Raw genomic sequence first — 10,556 nt, forward strand, 5'->3', positions numbered from 1 at the left:
TGATATGTTGTTACATGTGGGCTTTGTTGCTTCTGAACTAGAGGGCTGCTTGTTTACCTTCAAGCTTTTAAGACCCCAGACACTATATCTTTTGATAGCCAGGCACCATCAGCTTTAATTGTGCTTTTTTTATAAAGCTCTTTCTTACACACAAGTGTCTATGAATTTGTTTCTCTAGTCTACCTGAGCTAACACAAGTTGATTCTGACTCAAGGCTAGTGGAGACCTCGTGTGCTATAACTGTGCTCCACTGGGTTTTCAGTGACTGATCATTCAGAAGTAGATCACCAGGCCTTTCTTGTGAAGCGCTGTGGGGAGACTGGGATAGTCAGCAGTCAAGCACTTAACCTATTTGTGCCACCCAAGGACTCTTAAGGAAAGTATTGCTGTAAATGATGGCCAGAAGAGAATGGCCCTAAGGAGGTAGGAGTCAAAGTCCTGGTTAAGGATTTAACCTCAACCAGGAGTGGAAACGTTCCCAGCAGAGAAAGGAGGAAAGACACTAATGGGATGTGTACATGAGATAAGCACTCCCAGGAGAAGCATGAAGTGATATGATTAGATAGTGCTGAGAGGAAAGGTGGGAAAAGTCTTTGAGCAGTTTACTTCACATGTCCTCCTAGGATGACACCTACTTGTGCAATAAGCTTTGAGTCTTAATTGTTCAGAAAGCCAGTGAATTTTCCATTGGATATGTGTGCCGATTGAAACAGAGCATGTGAGATGTAAAAGGCCTAATTTTTAACCAGGTGTATTTTATTTATTTATTTATTTATCTATTTTTTGCCAGGTATGTTTTAAAGGTTGACAAAGACAAAATTGCCTCTGCTAACTTTAGGCAAAAGAAATGTAAAGGAAAAAATTCCCTGAAAACTTCCATAAGACGGCACTATTTAACTTAAAAAAAAAAAAGTCTGGAGAAAGTTCTAAGTCCAGGATGACATGAATTTCTACTCTAAAACACATTTTTTGTTGTTGACATTTTAGCATCACTGAAATGGTAATACATCTTATAGTCCCTAGTGGCCAAGCAGAATTCTGATGTGTTTGTCATAATGAAGAGAGAAGCAACACAAACTGATCCTTGGGATATTGTGGTGCATTTTTAAATGTTTGTATTTATTCCAGCTCATGTCTTGGGGCATGGTGCCTGCTGCTTTTGTCTCTCCTGTTTCCCTCAACCCTGCAAAAGCATTAGAATCTGTTTTCTCAAATTCTGGCCAACTAATTAACAATCAACTTCAATGCTCACTCAAACAATATTTGCTGAGCATTTAATATCATTTCTACTTTAAGCAGATTACGATTACTCTAAATTTTTCCAGTGTATTTCCTGTTGTTTCTCCATGGTAACTGCTATCTGGCAAATACCAGATGAACTGATTACTTTTTTGTGAAACAAAGGTATAGAGGTGGCAGACAAAAAGACTTAGCAAGAAGAGGAACTGTGTGCTTGGAGAATTATAAGGAATTTGGTATTGCTGAAGCTGACAATGTTGGGTATGCTCCCCCACTATCTTGAACCCAACTCTACCTTACAAATCCGGCTAGACCAAAGCAATGTACACTGGTACAGATAAGAGCTCACAACACAGGGAATCCAGGACAGATAAACCCCTCAGGACCAATAATGAGAGTAGCAACACCAGGAGGGTAAGGGGCACGTAGGAAAGAAAGGGGAACCAATCACAATGATCTACATATAAACCACCCCCCACAAGGGGACAGACAGAAAAATGGGTGAAGAAAGACAGCGGTTGGTGTAAGACATGAAAAAAATTTTTTTAATAAATTATCAAGGGTTCATGAGGGAGGGAAGGTGGGAACGGGAGGAAATGAGCTGATACTAAGGGCTCAAGTAGAAAGAAAATGTTTTGAAAATGATGATAGCAACATATGTACAAATGTGCTTGACACAATAGATATATGGATTTTGATAACAGCTGTAAGAGCCCCCAATAAAATGATTTAAAAAACAAAAAAGTTGGGTATGAGTTTTGCAGTTTGAAGGTAGTAAAGAGCTTTTCTGCCTCTTCCCCTTTGAAGTTCCCCCTAAAGAATGAGAAGCAGCAACAGGTTTTGTTAGGTAGCTAGCATAGGGACGGGGCGTCCATCACGGATGCTCAGAGGTTCGAGCTTCTGGCCAGGAAGGGGTGGTACACCTAGGTGAGCGTTACACCTGGATTGGCCCATCTAAGCCAGGTGAATTTGATTCAGCCAATAGGGTCGACCAGTATTGGCACACTCTTTCCCAGCGGCTGCTACACAATGTACCAAGCTGGGCTGCGGTCCAGAACAGTCAGGCTGCAGTCCCACAACTGTGCCGCGGACTCTGTCTGGCTTGTGTTCCACTTACTGTAGAACCTGAAACTGCTACTATTCTCTATAAACTCACTGGGATTAGAAAACCAGGTTTCGGTGTGAATTCTTTCTCACACGGAGCCAAGGACTGAGGCATATCTCTCCCCCGAAAGATCTAACATAATTTGGTGCCGTGAGTCGGATATATATAAGATAAGCCGGCTCCAGATACTTTCGTGGTGAGCACCCTCACATCCTGGTCTTAGGGGTTTTGGGCACCTTTTGGACTCTTTTTCACTTCTCCACCCTCGGGAGACGGTGCATAGCTGGAAAGGAAGCCAGGCTGAACTCCTCCCGCAACACGGTGGAGGTGGATGGCTCCCCGAAACGACTCATGGGGACACTCGTAATGTATTGTCGCAGCCCCATCCTTTTGTGTCCACCTTTTCACCTGCTCTTCCTGGTATACGGAATTTTACGGCTGCCTTTCTGTGCCTGCTTCCCAGGAACTTGCATGCCTTCCCCAGTCTGGATTTCTGGGAGGGTGCTGGGACACTGTTCCCTGCAGGGTGGGAGGATTTCGATTCCCAAAGCCTTTTTGAGGCTCAGCGGTCTGCTTTGTGCTTCCGCCAGCTAGATGGCTGGGTGCGCCCGCATAAAACCTGTTGGTTCTGCAGGACTCTGGCTCTGGTGGCTGGCCCCATGCTGACTTTTGCCTAGGCTGCAAGCTGCGTCTGCCATTTTCCCAACCACGTGACTCTCCGTTCCCTGGCAGGATGATGCCACCGGGTGTGGGTGTCTGCCATTTTGGCTGCGGGGCAACAGAGCACGTGACTCTGGCCAAGATAGCACCCACCGCTCCAAACACATGGAGGGGTAGTGCCGAGGTAGTTGGTCGCTTAGGTCCGGGAGTTATCCCTGCCTAGTCCCGGGAACCAAATGTTTCCATTTCCCCTCCATTCCCTTTAGCTTTCTCCTGATTTTTTCAAACAAACTGCTTTAGTGTTCTACTAGTGTGGGTTTGTTCCTTGCTACCAGCTAGTTTTCCATTGCCCAGGCCTAGGCCAAAGACATTCAGAAGCCTAGCCTGAGTAACTGTTAACTTTCGCCTTTCAGTCATGCTGCTTCCGGCACTTTTGGGGACAGCTCCATTGCCAAGATGTTCCAGCCAGAAATTCCAATTTCCCTAAAGGTTCCCCAAGCTGCCAGATAGACATCCCTTCCTTTCAGAGATTTGAGAGTCTGCTCCTGTCGGCAGGCATTTTTGACGGCCATGGGGCCACACTAAGCAGTGGCCCTCCTAGCTTGTGGTCTAACAATGGTCGGAGCTAACATCGGCTGCAGCGACTGGTCTTTGACTCCTTCCCTCAGGTGGGGGCACCTGCCTGAGGCCTCAGATTCACGGCACCCCAGAGGTGCACGCTGAAGCTGCGGTTACTGACCTTGAGGCATCAAGCTCTCAATAGCCTCCTTGTTTTGTGTTTTCTAGATGATACTTAGCAGCTCGATACCCAGGAATTGCCCCCTCAGATATACCCTGTGTAATTGGGACAGACTTGATCAGAGAGGTTGGACAGAGAAGCTGATTTCGTTTTGCAACTCTACTTGGCCACAATATCTTTTAGAGAAAGGAGAATCATGGCCAGCCAATGGTACACTTTCCCTTCCAACCCTGACCCGGCTAGAACATTTTTGTGGAACGATGGGGAAGTGGGCAGAGATCCCATATGTTAGGGCATTTTTCCTTTTGAGGAGCAGTAAAGACCTTTGTTCCCAGCGCACCCAGGATTCCCTAAGGGACCCTGGATTTAGGGGCAACGATTCCCCTAGCCCTAAAACAGCCATGAACATTCTACCCGTAGTAGAAGCAGCAGTGGAATTTGTTCCCCAGGCAATTTACTAGCCTTTACTCTAATTGAACTCAGGCAAATTAAAAATGACTTAGGCAGTTATGCTAACAAACCTGCACAGTACATAGAACACTTCCAGCACCTCACCCTAGCCTATGATTTAACCTGGAAGGATGTAATGGTCATACTGGGACAGACTATGAGAGTCTTTGAGAAAGAACGAGTGCTCAAAGGTGCTAGGAAGTTTGCAGAGGAGTTACATGTGATGAATGAAAAGTACCCTGTAGGGGAAACAGCTGTACCTTTAACTGACCCTGCTTGGAATCACAGTGAGCCTCAGGACAAGTGGGCATGGGAATATTTCCTGGTGTGCATCACAAATGGACTAAAGTCAGGTAGGCAAAAGGCCATTAATCATGCCTAAGTGACAGCGACTCACCAGGGACTTACAGAGTCTCCTGTAAGCTTTTTAGTGTGGCTAAAGGAGGCCCTGAAGAATCATACTGCAATAGATATAGAATCCTATGAGGGGCAAGTCTTAATCAGGGATAAGTTTCTCATACAAGCTGCACCGAACATTCGTAAGAAGCTCCAAAAACTAGTGCAGAAATTTGAAGGAGCTACCCTAGAGAAGATGGTTGCTTGTGCTAATATAGCCTTTTACAACAGGGAGCAGGAAGGGGAGGTTCGGGCCTGGGAGAAGGAGAGAAGGGACATCCAGCATGCCCAGGTATTGGCTGCACTTAATAAGTGACGCCTGTCGAATGCCTCCCAGGTTTCTCAGACCTTTGAACCATTTACCAACTGCTACATTTGACGGTGACTGGTCATTGGGCTAGGAACTGCCCTAACCGGAACAAGCCTCACGAACACCATGTTTCCATTGCAAGCCACTGGGCTAGCCTCTTTCCTAAGACCAAAAACCTGGAGGAAGGGTGCCCACAGGGCAATGTGCAGCTGATAACAGAGGAGGATGGAAGGAGTCCGGTCCAGATGGCCCAGCAGCAAGAGATAACTGATACTGGTCTGGAGCCTAGGGTGAACACTGATGTGGCAGGTAGGTCAGTAAATTTCCTTTTAGATACTGGGGCCACTTATTCTGTCCTTACCTCCTTCCCTGGACTCCTGGCACCCCGCACCTGCTCCATCCAGGGAGTGTCAGGAAAACCTGTAATTAAAAATTTTACTGAACCTCTCAGATACCTATGAGATAACTTCTATTTTTCTCATAGCTTCCTAGTAATCCCTGAATGTCCAGTTCCTCTCCTAGGCCGAGATATACTGCCCAAACTACACACCTGTGTAGTCATAGGGCCTCATCCTCATCTCTCTACAGAAGGGGTCCTCAAACTTTTTTAACAGGGGACCAGTTCACTGTCCCTCAGACCTGTTGGAGGGCCGGACTATAGTTTAAAAAAAAACAAAAAACTATGAACAAATTCCTATGCACACTGCACATATCTTATTTTGAAGTTAAAAAACCAAATGGGTCAAAAACACCCGGCGGGCTGAATAAATGTCCTCAGTGGGCTGCATGTGGCCTGCAGGCTGTAGTTTGAAGATGCCTGTCCTACAGCTTTCCAAATGCTTCTCACAGTGGAGGAGCCACAGATTCCCCCACAGGAACTGTGGAAACAAGCCATAACCCCTGAAGTTTGGGACACAAGAGTCTCCTGCAAAGCGAAGTATGCTACCCCTGTAAAGACTTTCCTGAAAGATCCTACCCAGTTTCCCCATCAGTGACAGAATCCTTTGAAGCCTGAGGCCATCAAAGGGTTACAACCCCTTATTAGTAAGTTCCTCCAACACGGACTTTTGGTCCCTGTTAACTCGCCCTGAAACACCCCCATATTACCAGTTAAAAAGAAAGATTGGGGGGGAAAAAAAAGAAAGATGGGTCTTATCAGCTGGTCCAAGGCCTCAGGATAATAAATAAAGCAGTGATCCCACTGCACCCAGTAGTGCCAAACCCCTGTACCCTCCTAGGGAAAATTGTGAATGCTTTTACCCCTGTTCCTGTGTTTAAATTGAATCAACACTCATGCTTGTTAGTCCTAAGATTTTTATTTATTTCCTGTGACACTAACCTAACTTTAAGGGCACTGCCATCTCACAATCTTACCCTTGCCTCACTTAAACTGTTCACCTGTTTGTCTGTTTTTCCTAAAGTTCTCAGGTTACCAAGGCCTCTGAATCAAGTGTGCCAGCTCCAGGACCATCTCCTGGACCACCTCAACCTATCCATCCTGGGCCCTGAATGGACAACCCCTTCCAACAGAGTAGGAAGGGTATGTACCCCAAACCCCACTTCGCCCCTTTTGTCAGCAGGAAGTAGCTAGAGATGTCGTCACCCAGTACCCCAAAGATTTGGGTCCATATCTCTTCAGAGGGGAAATGTTAGGTAGCTAGCATAGGGCCTGGGACGTCCATTATGCATGCTCAGAGGTTCGAGCTTCTGGCCAGGAAGGGGTGGTACACCTAGGTGGGCGTTACACCTAGATTGGCCCATCTAAGCCAGGTGAATTTGATTCAGCCAATAGGGTCAAGCAGTATTGTTGACCTAACAGGGCCCCTGAAAAACCAGAAGTTTTGCTCTGGCACACTCTTTCCCAGCAGCTGCTACACAATGTAATAAGCTGGGCTGCAGTCTGGAGTGGCCAGGCTGCAGGCCCACAACTGTGCTGCGGATTCTGTCTGGCTTGTGTTCCATTTACTGTGGAACCTGAAGCTGCTACTATTCTCTATAAACTCACTGAGATCACAAACCAGGCTTCGGTGTGAATTCTTTCTCTCGCGGAGCCAAGGACCAAGGTACATCTTTCCCCCGAGAGATCTAACAGTATGTAAACAGCATCTTCAAAGAACCTAGAAGATATCTGGAGCCCCAAATCACTAGAGTTGAAGACAGAAACCAGAAGAAGATAAAAGACTTAGCAGAACAGAAGAGGAAGGGAGACCGATGGCAAGCATGTCAACTCACCCTGCAGAACCCAGAGCCTGGTGTGGAGGTAGCAAGGACCACACCACAGGGGGAAGGGCAGAGGACTGATACAGGGAGATGGCTGAAGGTTTAAAAAGGACAGTTATACTTCGTCAGAAGACAGGAAATGTGATGGGTGAAAAAAACTGAACCAGAAAAACACCAACCCCAACACATATGAAATAAGTAAGGCATACTAAAGGACTGGAAATATTGAGGGAAAAGCCAACATACTGAATAATGAGGCTATCAGCTTCCTTTTCCCAGCCCAAGTCTAAGCTGCCAGAAATCCTGCCTCCACTTTTCTGGAGAAATATAAACTCATGAAGCCACGCCGTCACCTTACAGTGAGGCCCACTAATTGACACATGTTGCCCACAGTTTCTCCTCAAGTCCTTCGTTCACATACAATAAAAATGCATGTTTCATCAATGTTATTAAATATTGTACTGGAAGTTCTAGCCAAAAGGATTAGGCAACAACAGGAAAGAAAGGTATCCAAATCAGAAAGGGAGAAAGTAAAACTACTCACAGTCAGAGATGGCATGAGTTCTGGTGTACAAAGTCAACACACAAATTTCATTTACAAGAACACAAAGGCATAAAATCTCTAGAAATAAATGTAACTGAAAACTATAAAACATTACTGAAAGAAATGATGACCTGTTGTGTTTATGGCTGTTTTAAGCCAGGTTGACTGGAGAAACAAATACAAGGACACTCATTTATGTGTAAGAGAGAGCTTTGTATCAAGAAGTCATTATCTACAATGACAGTGAATGCATGGCTGCCATCGGTGTGGCTCACAGTGGCGAGCCAACAGGAAGGTGAAGCAGAGAGCATGTGTAGCTACCTCCAGGAAGAAAGAGAAGAGACATGCCTCAGATAACATTTATCTCATTCGCCCTCCAATCAAGCTGCGACCTGACTGATAGGCTAAACTTTGCCCACCTGTTCCTACAGGAGTCATGTTGGCACAGAAAACCTAACTATCACAATGGACTAGACTTGCAGCAGTTCTCAACCTGTGGGTCACGACCCCTTTGGGGGTCAAATGACCTTTTCACAGGGGTTGCCCAATTCATAACAGTAGCAAAATTACAGTTATGAAGTAGTAATGAAAATAATTTTATGGTTGGGGGAACAACATGAGGAACTGTATTAAAGGGTGGCAGCATTAGGAAGGTTGAGAACCACTGGACTAGAGGGTTTAAATGTTAAGTCATAAAAGATGTCATTATTAACCACAGCAACCTGTAAACAACTCAATATAAAAATTCAACTGTTTTTTTTTTTTAAAGAAACAGAAAAATTTGATCCTCACTTAGAAGGAACAAGGGGCACTAAATAGAACAACCTCAAAGGACATAGTAAGAAGACTCATATTTCTTGCTTTTTCTTTTTTTTTTTTAAGTGTACTATAAAGCTTAAGTAGTGCTTCCTAAAGTGGGCAATACTGCCTACTGGCCCAATCCAGGCGGAGCTGCAAAAGCAGATCCCTATACTTTATCCTAGATTATGAGTGACAATACCCAAGATTTTAATTGTCACGGGAGCACTGAGTAGCTTTTTTTCTGGAAAGGGGGTGGGGTAAGCAAAATAAGATTGGGAATCTACGAGTTTCAACAATCAAACTGTGGCACTTAGTGTTATTAGGGTCTAATACCTGTATATATTCAAAGTGCACAATTTGGTTAATATAAACAGTTGCATATATGGTGAGTTTACTGCTACCATAGAGAGATCATGCTTATCACCCCTAAAGGAAGGATTCTCTTGACCTTAGCAGCAGACATCTTCCATAGCCCCCAATCCACTAACCTACTGCTAACGACTCAATGACCAAATAGGAAAGCAAGGTTACATAACTGTAAATTGTTACTAAAGCAGATGACCATATTTTCTCTAGCAGAGCCATTTTGGGTTAGCAGATAAATGTCTTGACAGTTTTAATACCAGGGCTCCTTCCTACGGCAATCACTGAATTTCAAATAGATTGAATCATACGTGCACTATTTTTACTGGCTTTAAAAAAAATGAATATAATGATCCTGATACTCATTTGTTGTTCTATTGATCAACACTTTGTGTTTTAGCTATCCAGTAGTTTTCCTTTGGGGCAGTGGTGGCTTAGTAGTAGCATTCTCGCCTTCCAGTGCACCTCATGCACAGCCGTCACCCATCTGTCAGAAGGGGCTGTGTGTTCCTACGATGCTGAACCAGTTTCAGTGGAGTTCAAAGTAAGACAGACTAGGCAGAAAAGACTTGAAACCAATTTCAACTTATTCTGCCATGGCCAAGGAAGTAAAACAGGTACAGACCTGATTTTTCACAATCTGGGCACTTCATTATGGTAACGATGGGAAAAGTTACAGGTCAAAGCCTCAGTTAGAAAACTCAGAAAAGGCTTGGTGAGCCCTTTGAAGAACCTGATGCATGAGACGTTGATTATTAGCAGAACTGTGAGAGCCGCACCTCTTCGCTGCTGCACCGTGGGGTGCCATCTTTGAGGGAGGTGCTGGTTTTATGAGCAGGGCAGGAAGGTTTCAGCCCAAACTTCATTTATGTTTGTGCAAATTTACCCTTACTGTGAAACTATTGAACCAACACTACTCGCAATAAAATTTTCAACCACAATTACCTTCACTTTCTCCACATGCATCTTTTAAATCATTGAAAAGGTTTCCATTCTTTTCCTATGCTAAAGTAAGACTAAACAAGAACCATATGCACCTGTTCCTGACATTGATATTCTTAAAAGACACAAGAATGGCTCTCATTCATAACCCGAGGACTGCCTATAATCACTTTTTCTTTTATTGTTAATGTATTAATATATTTGCATCCTGTCTTAACAGAATCTTTGCTATCCCAAGTTCATGAAGATTTTTCTCGAGGTTCTGTTTTTTAGGGGTTTTTTTTGTAGTTTTATGCTCAGATTTATGGATGATATGTTATGAAAGTGAGTTTGAAGATCATCCAGTACCATCTGCTGAAAAGACTATCCTGCTGCCGTTGAATTACATTGGTGCCTCTGTTGAAAACCAGGTGACCATACATACAAGCTTATTTCTGGACTCTCTATTCTTTTTTTTAAATAATCATTTTATTAGGGGCTCATACAACTCATCACAATCTGTACATACGTCATTTGTGTCCAGCACTTTAGTACGTATGTTGACTTCATCAATCTTACGACACCCACTTTCCACTTGAGCCCCCTGGTGTCAGCTCATTTTTCTCCCTCCCTCCCCCCTTCCCCCTCAAATTTATAATTTATTATTATTTTATCATATCTTACCTCATCCCACGCCTCCCTCACCCACTTCTCCGCTGTCCGTCTCCCAGGGAGGAGGCCACATGTAGACCTTGTCCTCTGTTCCCCCTTTCTCCCTCTCCTTCCCTCCACCCTCCCGCCATCGCCA

General features: G+C 44.5%; 1 protein-coding gene across 2 annotated transcripts in view; it reads right to left on the bottom strand.

Annotated features, from left to right (window-relative positions):
• The window catches only part of PPP2R3A (protein phosphatase 2 regulatory subunit B''alpha), a 226,071-nt gene that overhangs the window by 182,565 nt on the left and 32,950 nt on the right, over positions 1 to 10,556 (bottom strand). The window contains exon 3 of one of the 2 annotated variants that reach the window (XM_045287446.1): positions 5,261 to 5,319. The exons of the other annotated variant lie outside the window; for it this stretch is intronic. The gene's annotated coding sequence lies outside the window, so the exon portion shown is untranslated. The remainder of the gene's footprint in view (positions 1 to 5,260; positions 5,320 to 10,556) is intronic. 2 annotated transcript variants of the gene reach the window in all.

The sequence above is a fragment of the Echinops telfairi genome, unplaced genomic scaffold (genome assembly GCF_000313985.2).
Source record: "Echinops telfairi isolate 266 unplaced genomic scaffold, ASM31398v2 ScPeMD7_16;HRSCAF=60, whole genome shotgun sequence".
Taxonomy (NCBI): Eukaryota; Metazoa; Chordata; class Mammalia; order Afrosoricida; family Tenrecidae; genus Echinops; species Echinops telfairi.